Source organism: Catharus ustulatus, chromosome 2, assembly GCF_009819885.2.
Source record: "Catharus ustulatus isolate bCatUst1 chromosome 2, bCatUst1.pri.v2, whole genome shotgun sequence".
Taxonomy (NCBI): Eukaryota; Metazoa; Chordata; class Aves; order Passeriformes; family Turdidae; genus Catharus; species Catharus ustulatus.
The window spans coordinates 38,925,002-38,943,731 of NC_046222.1; the positions used below are offsets into that span (position 1 = coordinate 38,925,002).

The 18,730-nt window shown below is 42.5% G+C and overlaps 1 protein-coding gene across 1 annotated transcript in view; it reads left to right on the forward strand.

The window, feature by feature from the left end:
- The window catches only part of FAT3 (FAT atypical cadherin 3), a 404,304-nt gene that overhangs the window by 24,836 nt on the left and 360,738 nt on the right, over positions 1-18,730 (forward strand). The gene's annotated exons all lie outside the window — the stretch shown is intronic.

Genomic DNA, 18,730 nt, shown 5'->3' on the forward strand with positions numbered 1-18,730 from the left:
TCAGATTTTAATTGCAGATATTACAGCTGTCAAAGGAATGGAGAGGTGACCAGATGATTGTGTTGATAGTATAAATGGAAGCTGGGGATATGTAGAGTTCCAGCCTTTAGATCTTCCTTCATGTAAGATATGCCTGTATGCTGCAGTGATTACAAGGGACAGGGGCTTTCTCTAATGCTGAGATGAACCTGAAGTGCACTGTGCCTCATTATATCCACCATGCTGAGTAAACTAGTCTGACAAACAAGCACGTAGGGCTGTAAGGATTTCGGCACTAATAATGGTAAAAAACAGGCATAGATATTAAATATCTTGGTTAAAGCCTGAATCTTGATCAATGCGGATGGAATTTACTACTATGCTGTGAGACTGTGATTCAGGAATAAATTTAAAATAAAACAGTAACTAAGGAGGTGAATAAAATATAGGGATTTACGATTTTGGGCGTCAGACTGCATGTTTGCATTGCCTATCAGTCAGTGCTGGTCAGGGGGTGAGAAGTCTTCTGAGTAAGTGAACTGAATCTTTTCAGCACAGATGTGTCAGGAGTGATTTTCAACTGAGCAGGCTGCCATGTTGCTGTTTTACTTCATTACAAATCAAATTCTCTTAAGTTTTGCAAGTTAATGGATTGCCTTATGGAAAGACACATGATAGGTTGTCTTTGGTTTGTATGTCTACGTTTCTGGTACTGAGGATGGATTTTTGGCTGGATGGAAAGGTGCCTGGCAGGTTCCTCAGACTGCAGAAAAACATCAACAGTGTAGGGTGGGACCACCCACCTTAGGTGATAATAGACATGAGAAGGAGGGAAGAAAATAGGAAAAATCTCTGGACTGAGTCTGCAGCTCAGTGCAATGCTGACTACACAAACTGACACTGTGAGTTTGTCTTTGAACCTTTCACTGTTCTGGACAAGAGTAGAAAGCCATCTCTCTGAGGGGAGAGGGTGCTTCTGCCAGCTTTGGGAGACTTCTGCAGGGAATCTGAGAGAGTTATGGATGGATGGTAGTGCACCTTGGCAGTCTTTTGGGATTCACCGTTGTCCCAGTGTTGCTGTTATATGAAGGTTTCCATTACATCTCTTATGCTTAGTATTAGTCACCATTAGCTACACATTCACACAAAGAATGATCAAGTGAGGGGCTGATACTTGCTGCACCTAGCAGATCTGGTCCTTACAGATGTATAGGGCTTTCTTACCCATTCCTGGTGTGAAAGGTAATATCATCCATGGCTGTCGAAGATTTAATTATGCCTTTGCAGCATTCTGATGAGCCTGAAAGGATTTTGCTGTGACTTACCAACAACAACAAAAGCAAGGTACAAGATGGATAATGGGATTTTGTTTGTGTGTTTTGCTTGAAGTACTGAAGATGGAGGGGCAGATTGTTGCTTCAGGAGAACTAAAACCTTTTTCTTTTACTCTGGTGCATATTACTTTGTAAACACAGTAATAAAATAAATTTGATTTTTTTTTTCTTCCCCTGTATCTGTGACAGGGACGTTCTGCTCCAAAGATACTGGGCCTATGTGCCTCACTACATTAGTTATATAACTAAAGAAAATGTTGGTAATGGATGCTGTGTTGTGTGAGGAGTGAGGTGTGTGAGTTCTCTAGGTGCCCTATGATACCTGTCCTGGTGGCAGGATACTTGTCTCCCACTTCATTTTATTCCTTTGCCTTTGGTTGACAAGAAAGGAGAAACAAGATGAACTTTCTTTTCTAAAATATTGACTGTCTTATTAAAAATCTTTCAAAAGTGGAAAGCAGAATTGTTTTAAGGTTACAAGAGCCATTTGAGCTGCCTTGCAGCCTCACCCAGGAGGGGAGACCAGCAGAAGGTGCTGGTACACTGGTAGCAAATTACTGGCAATAATTACCTTGAACTATGCTGTCTTACTGAAGTTTGAAGAATGAATGTGTATGCTTTCTTGCCCTCTTGTGTTTTGGGGGCTTATATTTTTTAAATAGATTCACAGTAAGTTTTAAAACATTGCAGCAGGGCCTTATCCTGACCATTGATTCAGGGAAATCTTTCAGTTGAATTTTCAGAGGTTTCACTTCTCTGAAGACCTTTACAAACCCAGTATTTTATAAATGGTGAATAGCAGACATTGCTACATATCCTTCTGATTGCTGTGTGTGTTCACTCACATTTACTGGATAGAAAGTGGGAGGAACATCTCATATACACCATTTATGTGCAAATGATTTAAAAGCAAAAGGTTTGGAGGAGGTAATGTGAATGAAAAATGGGAGCTTAAGAAAATTGCACCTGATGACCAAACCCTGTAATTTTGCAAGCCAGAAAGTAGGCGTTGTTTTTCAGACAACCCAAAAAACCCCACAACTCTACATCCCACTCTCAGATGGAATTGAAAGTAGTAATGAAAAAGGTATTTGTTCATCATCTGTTTGTACCAGCATGGGGACAATATTACTGAGACTAGGTGGTACTAGCAGGACTGAAGGAAATAAGGCGCACACAGATTTTTCTTTTCACAGTGAGTGCAGTTAATGATTAGGAAGAACTCATCCAAAAATGCAACTCATGGGGTTTGGCTGCTTTCACAACTGGGTGCCTCTGTGGGAGGTGGGGGTAGCTCAGTTTGAAATAGTGCACTAGATCCAGGAGCCATTTGGCCTGAACTGAGCAGTCAAGCAGTGTGCTCTTGACCTTAAATTCTGTAAGGCACTCAAATCACTTGTGTGTGTGCATTTTCAATATATTAATTTAAAATTTTTTTTATAGTTCTAAAATGGGGACTGTCTCATCCTGAGGAGGTGGTAAGTAGAAAGCGATGATTATTGTGGTTTTATTTTGAAGTATATTTTAATACCTGCTTGTCCCCAGCATGCTCAGTAGTCCTGTTTACTTTCCTCCTTGACCACCAAGTTGGACTGCTGGTGGTATCCCTTGCATCAGTGGGCTGGATAAACACTTGAAGTGCACTTTGAGGAAAAAGCATTTTGCATCCATGTGTTTATTTAATGCAAAATGAGGCTGAAGGATTAATCAGATAATTACATTAATAGTGTAGTGTTCTTTAAAAGAAAAGGATTGTTGAATACCAAGTTAGTATTGCACAACACGTCCCTATGCAGGAAATGGAGGAGGAGTTCTTCAGGGACCCTGCTGCCCTCAGTAGGTATCAAACTATCAAAATATTAAAATAGCTTTCAGTGCATATGGACCAGGATAGTTAGATGCAATGTTTGGTGGGAGTAATGACTGTTTCTTATTCTGTAGTCATAGGAGGGAAATGAAAACATCTAAAGATCAATCTATTCTTGTAAAACTGGGAGGAGACTTCCTTTCTTATTCCCCTTTAATTTAATTTAATATTATATGGAGCTGCTGGATGAGGCTTGCCTTGGAGTTAACATAATAGGACCCCCATTTGTACTGGGTGTTAGCCTGTATAGACTTGAAATTTGCCCCTGGGCTGAGAGGCGAAGTGGTAAAGGGTAATGCAGGGAAGTACTGTCATCAGCCCTCAGGAAAGGCTGCCTGGCCAGCTCATCCTTCCCAAAGATGGACAAGATTTGGGATCTGAAAATGGCCAGGTCTCCGTGGGCCTGAGTTCAGACCTGCCTGGACAAAGGAGAGGCATTTTTGCTATGCAGAAGCTGTTGTAGCAGGAGCATGCCTGTGCACATGGGCTGAGCTCACCCTCTTCAGCCAGTGGGCTTGCTCTGGTCTGGAGGATGTGTCACTGGGGTAGCAGTGACCCATACATGCCTGAAAACGCCGTGCTCAGACGTGATGTAGGCAAGGGAACTCCTGCTGCAGGACCAGCTTCCTGGTGCCTGGAGGAGGCTCAGCTGTCTGGTGTGAGCTCTTATAGGGTGCAGATGCTGCACAACTGGTTTGGAGATCCTAAGGTGAGCTCTCAGCCTGCTTATCCAAATTTGTGTGCTTGAAGTTAGGCTCAAATCCATTTTTGGGCACCCATTAGGTTGTTTCTAAACTTGCAACACTGTTCACAGCTTCTCTGGTCAACATCTTCTAGTTCTTCACTGCTCTCAGGGTAAAGAATTTCTTCCTAACCCAACCTGACACAGCCCAAATCTCTCCTCTTTCAGTGTAAAACAGTCCCCCCTTGTCTGATAATCCCTCTATCCATGTAAAAAGTTACCTTCCCTCTTTTTCATAAACCCTCTTTAGGTATTGGCAGTCTGCAAGGAGGTCTCACCAAAACCTTCTCTTTTTGAGGCTGAACAATCACGACTCTTTAAGCCTCTCTTCACAGCAGACATGCTCCAGACCTCCGATCATTTTTGCGACTCTCATGTTCACTCACTCCTACAGGCCCACATCCTTCTTTTGGTCAAATCCCAGAGCTGGATGAGGTATTTCAGGTGGGGTCTCATGAGGGCAGAGTAGAAGGGGAGAATTGTCTCTGTCAACCTGCTGGTCATGCTTCTTTTGATGCAAGCCAGGATAAGTTGGCTCTCTGGGCTGGTTGTGGCATCAATGCAATGGCTCATCATTTCCATGCCAGACAGCAGGGAGGCAGCAATGGTCTCAGTACTGTGAAGGCCTTCACAGGCAGAGAGGGTGTGCAATAAACTTCATTGCAGTAACTTAGGGGTAGTTTTCCGGGCAGTTCCTGAGGGGAAGAGGGAGAAGCAGAGGGTCTGGGAAGGTGGGTGGGTTGCTGCCATGCTGCCCTGGAGAGCTGTACCTCAGCCCCTTGCAGCAGCTGGAACCTGGCACGGCGGAGGCTCCCCGGTAGAGGACATGGATGCCAGGGCAGTAGCCACTGTGTCAGTGTTAGTCACACAGCGTGTGGCTGCCTGAGCTCCCTCTTGTCATCGCTGTGAAGCTGAAATTCAGTGGCAGTTTCACAATGGCACAGTTCTCTGTGTGAGGGAGGGAAAGTAGGTCACAGACTGCCCTGCATTTGTTTGTACGGCTGTAGGGCCGTGCCGGGAGCTGAAGGCACTGAGGATCCAGCAGCCAGAATGTGTTTCTCACCCCTTTCCTTTGTCTGACTCTGGCATGGGAGTTGACTGGGAAGAGGTGCTGGAAGGTTTGGGTGGCTGGCCTGCTGTGGTTACTACTGTTTCAGGTTTTTGGTGTGACTGGGCACTGAGCATTGCACAGGCTAGTCAGACTGCCCACGTGCCAGAGAGGAAATGCTACAGGTGGATGAGCTACAGCACAGATAAAGTACAATGGACATTCAAAGTTTTGGCTACTGAAGTGTGTGCTTAGTATCTATGTGCCTGAATTGCAGAAAATGCTTCAGGATACCAATATAAGGCCTTCCAACCCCAGAGGCAGTGACAGCATAGCAGCACCTGTGTTTCAGCAGTGATGCTGCATGGTGAGAGGAAACTCTCTGCACTTCTTTTAAAGCTGTGGTAAGCCAGTGGTCTGAGGGTTGGGAGAGAAGTGAACAAAGTGGGAACCCAACCCTATAACCCAAAGCTTGAAGCTTTAACGTGACCAGAGTAATGCAAAGACAAGGTTAATGCAGTTGTTGTACAGATAATCAGAGAACTGTCTGGCAAACCCTTGGAAGCACAGCTGGAAATGTGATCTGCATTTGTGCATCAGCAGTTGGGGCTCAGAAGAGTGGAGGATCTCCAACCACACTGACCTGTGCTCCATGATGTAGAAGGGTTTGGACCTGGTGCCCCTGGACACTCCTCTACCTGTGCAGTTGTAGAAGTGGATAAATTGTTTTTCCTTGCCTTAGCTGGAGTGGATGGAGGCTCCAAAGGGGCACAAAAGGAGCACAGATCAGGTTCTCCTCTCTTTACTGACCTCCCAGCAAAGAGGGAAGTTGGAATTGTTGGTGTAACATAAAACAGGGCCAGGGAGCAATTCAAGTACCTCTCCTATGTTAATTCAGTATTTTTCCATTTTTTTTTCATTTGGCTTAAATATGAAACTACTTAAGAAATAAAAAGAAATCCCGTTAACTGGCTTCCTGTGGAGGGTATCGCTGGATGTTCTGAGGACTGTTCATCACTTACTAAAAAGTTAAAACATTGTGGCTCTTTTTGACCACCGCAACTCTTCAACTGTTGCTTAGCTACCCCTTGGCAATGACCTTTTCTGACATAAATGGTGTTGTGAACCTCCAGGCTGAAAAGGAAAGAGCACAGAACACCCAAAGTCTTTACCCTGAACTCAGTGTTTTCTATTCCCACCAGGAGCTCCTGCATTTTATGCATTATTTCATGGAATCACAAAATCACAGAATCATTAAGAATGGTAAAGGCCTCTGAGATCGTTGGCTCCCACCATTGACCCATGTCCACCACTAAACCATGTCCTTAAGTGCCATGGTTACACATGTGTTAAATCCCTTTAGGGATGGTGGCTCCCCACTGCCCTGGAGAGCCTGTTCCACCCTTTCAGTGGAGAAATTTTTCCTGTCTAATCTCCTGACAACTTGAGGCCTTTTTCTCTTCTCTTCTCCTATCACTTGTTACATTGAAGAAAAGATTGACCCTCACCTTTCTACAATATCTGTTCAGATAGTTGAAGAGAACATTTGACAACACCATCAAAAATTTTGAGTGATAGTTAGTGGGATTCTATCTGAAATGTAGGCTGTGAATTCTTGAATTTCTAAGCTGTCATTGCCTTCCAGATGGTTCCTCTGTGGAATTTTGGTGCCATCAAGGTAAAAGCATTGCCTTTGTGCAGGCAGTCAAAGCTGAGTATTACCAACCTTCCCTGGCATTTGGGTTGGAGCAGCAAGCAAACTACATGTGGCAAGCAGTATGGTATTCCTTCAGTCATGGCCCAGCACTGCTTGGTTTGGTGGTCCTTGTGTCCAGAAAGAGTCTCAGGGATTCTTCCCTACCAGCCACGGGCAAGTACTCCTCAGTGTTGGGGTCACTGGCATCACAAACCGCTATTTCCATGGCCTGGAGGGAGCTCTGTGGGGTTTTGCAAAAAGAAAGGCAGTCTGTGGTGCGTTTTTATTTCTTTTTTCCATTTTCAACTTGTCGTGTTCTGAAAGGTAGATCTCAATTTTAAGTATTTTTATCAGGCTGGCAGGTCATTTTTAGAGAAGGAGAAAGTTGGTCTATCCTGCATTGCATACATTTCATTGAAATTATAAGTACTGATGCACTGAGAACTCAAAGTTAGACTTCTTTTGGTTTGCTTAGCTTTCAGTAACGTTTCTGAGGTAGATTCAGCCCATAATGTGCATTTGTGTCTCTTGTTCTGTTAGATCATGTTCCAAGCAGGGCAGTCTTCTGTTTCTTTTTCTGGGAGAAAGGGAGTGTTTTTGTTTTCAGTGGAATTGAGCTCTCATTCCCTCAAAGCCAGTTCAGCTGTGCAGGTGTGTATGGACGCAGAAGGACCAGTAGTGACAGACCCAGACCAACAGCCTGTGCAGCAGAGAAGGCAGGAGATGATCCTAATGCTGCAGAGTTGGCATCTGAACATAGGCTCCCATTATCTAAATACGGAACAGGACAGCTTCATTTTGAAGCCAAATGTCAGAAATCTTCAGCTTGTGTCAAAACCAGAGGCTTTATCTCAGCTTTCTGTAAGTTGTCAAAAGTAGAATTTCCTAATATGGATGCCATAGCCTACACTACAATTTTTGGATAAGTTATGTAGAATCCGATGACCTCCTATTCTGAGATAAAGAACAATAGATTACAATGAAGTTACTAAGGAATTGATTTTCCATACCTTTGAAAATAGAATTGTGAGTTAATAAACTCTTTGTTGGTCAAACATCATCTCTAAGTAAGCTTGAGTGATGAAAACCTAAGGAATGCATTGGAATTTGTTAGGTTTTGTGCCACTGTGAAAGATGCCAAAAAACATCAGTAAAGATTACCTAGTTCATGGTTTGTGGGTGGGTACAAAGCAGTTTGGATAGCAGTTTGGTGGATACAAAGCAGTCTTATCTTAGGGGAGTCTAGTAGTAGTTTATTACAAAAAAGGAAGATAAGTTTATTACAAAAAAGGGAAAGAGAAGTTGTATCATTTTTTAAATCCTCAAACTTTGACCCTATACTTTTTCACTACAGTATTATCCCAGAAAATCAAAAGGTGAGATCTCTTGAAGGTTTTGTGAAGGATCATGTTTTTGCAGAAAGGTAGAGTTGGAAAAGATGCAGAAAATTAAATTCAATAAAAAGTTCTCACTTATTAAGCGGCTTTTCAAGCAGTTTTAGAAGAAAGCAGCAAGGTTCAAGTTCAGACTCTAGCCTCAAGATGATTAGGTGCTGCAGTGTTTGATTTCTTGTCTGCTGCAGGACAGATGCCCAGGACACAGAATGAGTCAGAGCTTCAGCAGAAATAGAGGATGTAAAATCTTGGTCCTGCGAAATGAAGAAAAAAAGTTTAAAAATTTATGTGTTGAATGGTTACCTGATCACTTTCATTTATGAGTGATAACTGTAACACTAGTGAGTTGTAGAAGAGCAGCATTTCAGACTGTGATTGAAAGCTTGTGATGGCAGGCTGCTGAAGGCTCCTTTCTTAGCTGTATGCCACACCAGAGGGAAGGATATTGGTCAGAAGGATGGCTAATAGTCCTGGCCAAAATGCCCTGTCCCTCCACAGGACCTGACAGCCCCATCTCTGCTTGACACTTGATGAGGAGCTTCCTCCTGACCTGCTGCCTGGGGGTGCAGTCTCATGTCTCCCTGCAGATCTGGTGTGGAGATGTCCTTTTGGGTTGCACTTAAATTTGTGTTCTGGGCACTGCTGCTGGTGATGTCTCCATGCTCAGAGGAAGGGGATGTGCTCCCAGGCCAGAGGAGATCCCAGTTACAGAGGAGTCTCTGCAAGTGAGCTCAGTGAACGGTGAAGGAGGATGCAGGAGAAGGGCGTGCAGAGCTGGCAAGTGTGTGTGTGTTGCAGTTTCTAAGTGTCAGGTAAACTCTCAGGCTTTCAGAGGGTAAATCAAGGTGATGACTGGTAGTGCATTACTTTCCCAGCTGGAACTTGCTCTGTGTAGCTGCCTTAGTAAATACATATCCCTCTCTCTGAGAGCTGGCAGGGGAGTGACCTGCCCTTTAATCTCAATGTAGCAAAATACACAAGAGCAGTTAGAAACACACTCTATTTCCCACCTCGCATTCTTGCACAGATATGCTTTTAATTATGTCTGACTTTTTTTGGAAAACATTTAGCTGCCCTTGAGTGACCCAGGGATTAATTTTTCTAACCTGAATCAATACTAGCTATATGGAAAGTATGGCTGTCCTGCTGAGCTGTGCGGGCTGTCCAGCAGGCTGGGCTTATCTGGCTTTATCAGTGTTCGTGAGATGGCAGTGTAGCATGAGCCAGGCACACCAGCCTCCCCTCCCTCTCTTGTGGAGAAAGAAGGTTGGTACCCAGCAGTGCTTTGTCCATTTTTTGAGGCATCTCTTTTGAGGTGGGATGCATTGCTGAGGTGCTGGTTGCTTTTCCCTGATGAGATTGGGAGCATTCCCCTGGACAAGCCTTAGCATGGATTGATTTTAAGTGAGAGTAGTTAATCTCTGGTAAAAAACTGTTCAGTCCCTTTGTGTTGATTTGAACACACTTCACAGAATCATAGAATTGTTAGGGTTTGAAGGGACCTGAAAGATCATCTAGTTCCAATCCCCCACTGTGGGCAGGGACACCTTCCACTGGATCAGGTTGTTCATCCAACCTGGTCTCAAGTATTCCAAGGATGGGGCATCCACATCTTCACTGGGCAACTTGTTCCAGTGCCTCACCTGCACAGTAAAGCATTTTTTTTGTAATGTCTAATCTAAATCTACTGTCTGTTTAAATGGTTTTGAATGGAGAATAGATGGATATTTTTTTATACAGTTCTGGGATGAGCACATGCTTGAAAGTTTTGTTTCTTTACTGGATAGCCTCATTGGTACGAGTACAGCAGTCCCCAAAATACACTGCAGTGTAGTAACACCTCAGCTTGCTTTAAATGGTGTGTTGAGAACTAGCTGCAATCGAGCAATGGCAGCATGGAGCTCAGCACAAGCTAATTTTCCCTGCTGCTTGTGTGCACCAAACATCTTGGAAAATAGTACAGACATACTTGTAACACTCCTGGAAGAAGAGTGTCATACATAAAATTACTCTGATTAGCTGTCTTCAGGAGTGGTGGTGATTCTCCCCCTGAATGTTTACACCTGGTATGTACTTGGGCATGGAAGAGTTCGTTTCAGAAATTAGGATTAATGGGTTGAATGTCGTAAGTTTATATAAACACTATATTCAGTGTATTTAACAATTTCACTTGTTTTCTGTCCATTATTTCCTCTTTTTCAGTTCATTTCATTAGTTTCCTTAAGGTTTTAGTCTAATAACCATTTCTGAAATATAAATATTAGTTTCCCTTTTTTCTATTAGGCTGTCTTAAATTAGAGGCCTGATTTCATATGAAAGGTTTGTTGTAAAGATGGGTAGGATGGAAAACCATTCTTTTCATGGTGTGCACTGCATTGCTTCAGGATAACTCAAACTTCTGCAGTTCAAGAAACAAGATTTTATTTATATTGATTTAAGGAAAAGCTTAGGGGGTTACATTTGCATATTTAATGTAGTTAGAATTTCAGTTATTTGCATTAGCAATTGCTTTACTTTCAGTATTAATAAGGCAGGTGCTTTTGTATACATAAAAAATGAAAAAAAAGAAAAAAAAAAGAGAAAAAAAGTAAAGAGATTAGTGCCACAGGTTAATTTTTGTATAAAGGTAATGACTTCCAGCCACCACAGTAACACTCAATATTCCCCTAGTGATACCTTGAGTCAGGAAAGAAATTAACTTCTGTATATTAAGTTAACAGTGGCAAACAAAATTGAAGATGAAAAGAAAATGAAGGGGCAAGGAAAAAGGCTCAGTTCCTCCACACTGCCACAAGGAACACTCAACTCTAATTTCAAGATTTTGTTATTTCCTTTAATGCCCAACAGAAGTGAAAAATGCATTGGCAGGGCCATATGCATTTGCTGGGCCGTATGCAGATCTCTTTGGAACTTGTGGGACTTAGATTAGGCGTATCTTTTATTTGGTTGTTTTTATGTTTCAGTTTTGGTTTGGTTTGTTTTTTTGGGGGAGGGTGTTTAGGGGTTTTTGGCTTTTTTATTTTTTCCAGAAACAAAGAGACAAAATAGGCCTGCTGAAGGGTGTGCTACAAAACTTGCGGAATATCTGCCTTACCTATTGTATCCTTTTGTTTTTTAATGAAGTTTCACTGGGTGATGTAGATTAAAGCTACTCCTGTGTAGAACTACGTGAAGTCTTTTCCATTAATGCAGTGTCAAGTACCTGCTTAGGAGGAAAGCCTACAGGTGTTTCATTTGGCACCTCTGTCCCTGTGGTGTGTTTGTGTAGCCAGAAAAAGCCAAAAGATGAGGACTGGATGTGTTCTTGCAGCAATGCCTTGGAGCTTTCCTCCCATGGAGCTAGAGTGGACTTGAGGAAACTCTCTGATCTCCAGTAATGCAATGACTATGTTCCCTTCTTTGGAAACAGAGCAACTCTGTTAGGGCATAGGAAGGAAGCCAAAAAGTCACATTGGCTGAGAACAAATAATGAAATTAGCTAGTGCTGCTTCCCTGACAGAGCTAATAAATGGGGCAGAAAATCTAACGAAAACCAGAAATGAAGATGGGGTTGTTTATGAATTTTTTAGGACTGTGTCTGTAATATGTGTGTGTATATATATATATATATCTTTCTATTTCTATTTTTCTCTCTAAATATATATGCATTTTTTTTTTTAATTTTTTAATGACTGTGTCATTTTAAAACAACAGTGTGCTTTTTGAGTTTCTGGTTCATGCCACTGCAAATTCTTTTCCTAAATCGTTAAGAGACCCGCAAAAGTACAAGGAGCTTGGCATTGCTCTTTAAATGGGCAGGATCTTGGGAAGAATTCATTTCTCTTGTAATGCAGTTAGTTCTATTTCTGTCACGTTCAAATCCGCTCTGACCCGGAATATTGAATTAGAGCTGGCTGTGGGTGTTAAGTGTCTCCACAGATACCTTTGCTTGTGTTTCTAGAAAGAAAAGAAAGTGGATGGTCCTGTCTGTGTCTGTGTTTCCTGGAGAGGAGCTGTCCTGCACCCAGCTGGCTGAAGAGGACCTGGCATGACAAGTTAAGCAGGTGCCTGTCCTTGGCAGGAACATCTTGCTAAACAAAAACCTGTTGCCACTTGTGTGCTGTGGCTTAGCAAGACAAAAGATCCACACAGGAGTGGATGCTTCTCAGACAGCTAACCACCAAGCATGAAAGTCCTGCTGTATAATCTGAGGCAGCCAAAAACTGGTGGCTGCCATTGGCTATGCAGGGGCTGAGGGCAGAAGGTGCAAGAGAAAGCAGGTGTTGCATGCACTTGGGTTTCTTTAGGTCAAACCTTAAAAATCTGTTGCTGCTGAGCACGTGGTGTACTTCATGTGAATTGTGCTACTATATGCTTGGCCCTCGGGACCGATTGCTATGTAAATGCAAATTATTTAATTAACATTATTGTTTCCGTTTGCCATAATATGATTTTTATGAGCATTTCTAGATTAAAGTTCACTTTAGAAACATAGCAATTGCTTCCAAATTGCTTGGCTGTGCGCTGCATTTTAAAACCCCTTAATGCAATAAGGAATCCTTATCATTCCTTAAGCACCAGATGAGCAGACAGAGGAAAAAATATAACCAAGGTAGGTAAATATAATCCTTCAGAAAGTGTAACGAAAGCCCTGTTTGTTTTGACATGGCAGAACCAGTGATTCATGACAGGTAACAGGACAAAACATAGAGAAGAAACTTGCGACCTCTGGTCTTTAAATCATGAGCACAGTCTTAGCTGATTTTTTTTTTTTAATCCTTTATTTTCTTCCCACACCAGCAGCTATGGTGCTTTGTCAGTAGAAGCTCTGTATTTGCCGAAAGTCATAGTGGTTTCTCCTTCTATGTGGAAAATATGAGCAGGAGATAGATGTGCTGCCTGGGGCACTGGCCGGTGGTAGGATCCTGCTGATAACCCAGCCAGGATGGTGTGGGCAGTGAGGGTGGAAGCTGTGCCAGGAACTCCCTGTGTGTACAACTTATTGCTTGGCTTTTTGTGTTCATTTCCATGGGCTAGAGGATAGCTCACAGATCAGTTTAAACACCTTTGGAATAGGATTGAATTGTTCGGGACTGCAGTTTGTCTTGTAAAGTTGTTCATGGTGAAAAATTTGAGAGCAATCCTCTTTGTTATAAATGTAAAAAAGGAGAAGTGTTGGGCAGTGCCACCTTACTTTGCCCTGTGACAGCATTTTCTCAGAGTTTGCGGCTTTTACAAAAGTTGTTAACTTAAATTCCTGCAGCCTTAAGACTAAACCAATTACGTGTCAGTGCATGGAATTCTAAACAGCGGAATATTTCCATAGCCAAATTTTTCTATCCTTTTTCTTCTGTGGAATTTTAGTCTGCATTAATTTAGCAAGGGGTTGGGAAATGTCTTTAATACTAACTGTCTTCTACTGTTTTCTGTTTGGGGCTTGTTAGTTTTAGGTTTTATTTTTTTTCAAATGGTAGCAGAGCACAGGCTTGCTGGGAATCTCACATTGACGGTGCAAAGCAGGCAGAAGTACTCAGTACTTTCCAGTGAATATAAAGAAATTCATGTACAGAGGAACATTCAATAAGCCATGGATTTTTGCTTTGAAAGGGGAAAAAAGTGTTCTGTTGTTCCCAGCCTGGTTTTTTATTGCTAGGTCTGAGCAGACAGTGTAGCTGCTAACACTTCCCTGCATTCCTCTGGTGGTACTACGGCTGCTGATATCTGTAGGAGCTGGAGCTTCACTCCTTGGTTTGGATGTTTCCCCATCTGCCTGTGGCACTGTAAGCAGTTGCATGGAGCTGGTGAGAGTCTCTGGCTCTGCTTCTGTGCTCAGTTGTAAGCACATGAAGGAAAAAATAAGTGTATAATTTGTTCCTTCTAAGATTTTGCTGGTCGTGGCAGCAGATCAGAATTTGCCAATCAGAAATGGTGGTAGTAGCTGACAGCACACCTTTAGTCTTTAATTTGCATCTACAATTTTGGCATGTTTTTTACCCTCCCATCAGCTGGCATATGCAGTGGTTTATGTTCCTGATTAATGGTTTATCTCTGTGCTTCCAGGTGCCAACAAAAATCTATGTTGCAGAAGTTTACCAAGTACTTTTGAGTGTTGGTGAGGAAATCTGGATACAATTCAACCTCTTGTATAGGGTGCACTGCTGACCTGTGAGTTCTTTCTGGTTTTGGAGAGGGGGAAGGGAGGTTCTTTCAAGAACCGGCTTCAGTACAGTAAACAGAAATGACAGGGTTTGAAGTGATTGTATTTTCATTTTCAGTGTATCTTTATCCTGCTTGGGGAAGGGGAGAGTGAGATTAGGCACGGGTCAGACAGGTAGCTGTAGTTCTGTGTAGTGTTGCAGTCCTTCCTTCCCTTTCCCTGTGGCAGGGATCACCACACCTGCAGCAGCCCTAGGTCACAGCACATCAGCTGAATATTTCAGTTTTGAACTGGGTGAATTAGAAGATTCCTTAGGGCTGAGGTGACATCAGGGGTTGAGTTTTCTTGCAGCTGCAATACCCTTTGGTATACTGAGAGAGACAGAATAAGGAAACGAGAGTGTGAGACTGTGTGTTTTTAAATGGACTGGAAATACAGAGGTGGGTCCTCGCTCCCCTGCCTGCACTGGGCACTGCCCTGAAGTCAAACCTCTGTGCAGAGGCGTGTTTAGTCTGTGCACACAGGCATCTGGGGGGAAAAAATTGCCGCTATGTTCCCTCCCTCCCCACCTCCTCAGAGAAATTTCATTCACAGCCAAGATGTCCAATTGGTTGATTTATGGTGTGAGGGGTATTTTATTTTTTTTTTTTTTTCTTCTCTAAGCTTTGCTCTTAAAAAGCCAACTGAGTTCAGTTCTCCCAAGGCAGGAGGAACATTTTCTGTCAGTTTGATTGATCTGTGAATAACTCTGATGTTCCAAGGCATAATGTTAATAAAGTTTGTGGTGTAAAGTCATATGAAGAAAATCTAAAAATAAAGAGCAGCTTGATTAACGTCCACAGCCTAAAAAGAGCACTGCTTGTGAAGCAACCAGAGACTGGCAGTATTTGGAGAGGAGTTTTCTAAAAGGGGGAGCTGGAAATCACTGTGTCTGGAAATGGGACTAAATTGTCTTCAGAATAGTTTCTTTAATTGAAACCAAACTGACATTTCTCTTCCTGGGAAAGTGCCAGTCAGCTGCAGAGCCCATGCTATGTTGCTGGCAGTGCCTGGGCTTGGCAAGGGACAGCTGGGAGGAGAGGGCAGGAGGCTCCAGACCTGCTCACAGCCCCTGGGGGCCCCAGGGCCACTCCAGACAAAGTGACCAGATCATTTGCATTTGAGACTCTTTACTGATATGCTGGATTTTTCTCCTGGTGTTTCTGGTCATGCTCCAATGCCTGACAACCTTTCTAGTGAAGAAATTTTTTCCAAACATCTAATCTAAACCCTCCCTGATGCAACTTGAGACCAGTTTCTTGTCCTATTGCTTGTTCCTTGGGGAAAAAAGAGTGACTTCCACCTATCTGTAACCTTCTTCCAGGTAGCTGTAGACACATAGTTGGAGTGGTGGATGTTGGTCAAAGAGGAATCCTACCATCTTGGTGAGCAGGATCAAGACCTGATTGCTGAAGTTGTGTCTCTTTCTCACTGCCTTGTCTCCAGAATCCAGAGGAAGCATGTGCAGCAATACCAAGGCAATTCACAGCCATAGCCAGACACCCACCCACCAGAGACCACAAACCTCCACTTCTGCTTTCCTCTTCCTTCTGTGCCTACTGCTATTGGTAGCAAGATCCCACTCAGCCTCCTGCAGGTTTGAGGGAGCCGTCTGAACCATTCCTGCTTATTAACAATATTCCCTACATGGCTGGAGCCTGTTCTCTTCGAGTGCTTGGAAATTTTGTGTGGGTGACCCTCTTTAGTGCAGATGTGAGTCTCCCTAAAGTCTCTCATGAGAGATGGATGTTTCCATACGCCATGGCTGTGCCAGCCACAGTGAAGGCTTGGCATTGTCAGCTGCAAGTTTTGGTCCATGAGCCCTCCCCTCTGGACCTCTCTAACTGAAAGCTACCAGGAAGAGGAGGACCTTTCCTTGCTATTTTTTTCCCACCCCCCCATCCCCCAAGTCCATCGTCTCATTCTCTTAAAAATCCTTTAATAATTTTATCCAGACTAAGTGGGTATTTTTTTGGGTTTTTTTGGTTTGGGGTTTGTTTGTTTTGTTTAGTATTATTTCTGGATATAAACTCTCCAGGACTAGTTGTCCTGCACTGTCAGTAGGGAAGCTATGAAGATTTTCTAACAATAGTAGAAAGGTTCATGGCCTGATGATATGGGATATCACTTTGTCATTCCTTGTCCACCTTTCCCTGTGTTTATATGGCTTTTTAAATAGCTGGGCAAAAAACAAGCTAAGCCAACCAACCAATCAAAGGCCAGGACTAGAAAGGTTCTTCTGGTTAGAAAGAAATGCATGTACTTGGAAACCAGATGTGGTTTTATTTGAAACAAAACAGAACAATCACAGTTTATCTGTAGGAGTCTTTTTTTTTTGTTTTTTTTTCCTTTTAACAGATGAAAGAGGTTCAATATTTAAAGGCTTGTAAGCCTGGTAAGGAATCATATCTTGTCACCACTGTTTTCAATTGTTAAGAGACTGTCATAATAGTATTATGATAGGAAATGTCCTCTGTACATTTCCTTTCCAAAGAAGCCCATTCTCCAAGTAAGCTGTATATAGAATGACGTCTGGAACATCTCCAACCAGTTTGTGATTAATCATACCATCTCGGTAGGGCAGCTCAGTCCTTGGTGGCCACTTCAAGTCTGGTTTAGAAAGCACTGGATCAAGCTTGCTACCATGAGGCCGCACTTCTGACCAACGTGAGTAGTGTGGAGCAGAAAAAAGTTTGAGATCCTTTTCCTGAAGGAAAGATGAAGTTTTGTTGTCATTTGTCTCGTCATCAGAGACTCTATCGTATGTCAGCTGGAACAGAGGATGCATCCCCACTGAGCGCTAGATGTTCGACTGCTCTTGTACCGAAATGGAGGCAGATGCATTTGAAGAAGTTTGTATGGTGACTGCTGGCTGTTTCTTCTGGCTCTGAATTTATTGTTCACTAGAGTTAAATTCATAAAAATGCATAAGTTGCAGATGGGGAAGTGATAGAGGAAATGCATCATTCAAATATGTGCAACTGACTTCAAGGAAAAAAGCCACTAAGTGGGAAAGATAAGAAATGTTAAAGTGTATTTTTGTGAAAGAGAAGAAACTTAGGGATTTCTACCAAGGCCAGGCTGGATGAGGCATTTAACTACTTGCTCTAGTGGAAGGTGTCCCTGCCCATGGCAAGTGGGTTGGAGCTAGAGGATCTTTATGATCCCTTCCAAGCCAAACCGTTCCACAATTTTATGAGTTATTTCACTATCTGAGTGATAAGGACAGGAAGATTTGTGGCTGGCTGAGCAGACTGAGATATCGATCTGGTATTGTATTGTGTTTTCTTATGATATAGGATAATGATGCATTATCTTTCACTTCAGGAAATAATGGCTTAAAAGGTTTTTGAGCAAAGAGGCTGTTGACTGTAGGAATAAAATTAAGTGGAAGTTAGATGAGACTGGATGGAAGAGATCTGGGAATTGAAAAAGGCTATTGTAAAGTAGGCGTTGGCATTTTTTCAGTGAGGGTGTGCCGCCCTGTAGCCTTTTTTTCCTAAATGAGAGGTTGCATGTGCCAGTAGAAATTGAGTGGAAGCTGAGAGCTGCTACCTTCTGCAGAGTCCATAGAACACTACAAGGTCCAGCTTTTGGCATGTCTGGTGGAATGTTTGGGATCAGTCCTGGGAGGTTTGCGCTGCACACTAACACCATCGGTTGTGCAGAGCTCTGTGGTGCTCAGAACAGGTGGACTCTAGAATAACTTACTGTTTCTTCACAGATTAGCCTTCATAAAGTAACTGTCCCACGTGTCATGCCTTTGTTTCTAACAGGCTCCAGATTTTATGCCTGTCCTATTTCAGATACAACATTACCAAGGAAGATGGTGAAAAGGTTGTGCATTGACTCCAGGTACTTTGAGCCCTCTCAGAGTAGCATCACTCACCCACCATGGTGGCATTTATTTGAATGTATCGCTGGTGTGGTAAAAAATTTATGGGAGAGGTTATTAGCACCTTGTAAATCCCAAGGACAGCTGAACACAGCCTTTTATAGTCTGTCATAGAATAGCTTTCTGTTCATGAAAGTGTGAAAATTACTGGTTTGCATGTAGACTTCCGTGTTGAAAAACAGTCTCTGGTTTGGTAAATGTCATTATTATTTTAATCAAATTAGGCTTCCCTTACACTTTTTGCAATCTGCTGTTAAGAAAAATCCTTTATTAAGCATTCTTAAAAATTTCTTAATCTTCGTGGTCCAGAATGCAGTTGGAGAGGAAGAAGAAAAGGGAGTTAAAAGTGGACACTTTCTCCTAACTACTCCACATTTCTTTTTAAAATCTTTTAATGATAAGCCTTCAGTTTTCAATAGCAACCCATGCCTTTAATATTCCTGCATTTGTTTCTGCTGGCCAAAGTGTGGCAATAAAGAATAATAATGTTCATGGCATTCTGTGTATTTTTAAATGCAGAGAAATGGTTGGACTCAAGAATAGCATGATTGTAAAGTTTAGACTCTCTTTGTAGGTGCCATATGCATTTGATAGTGCGAA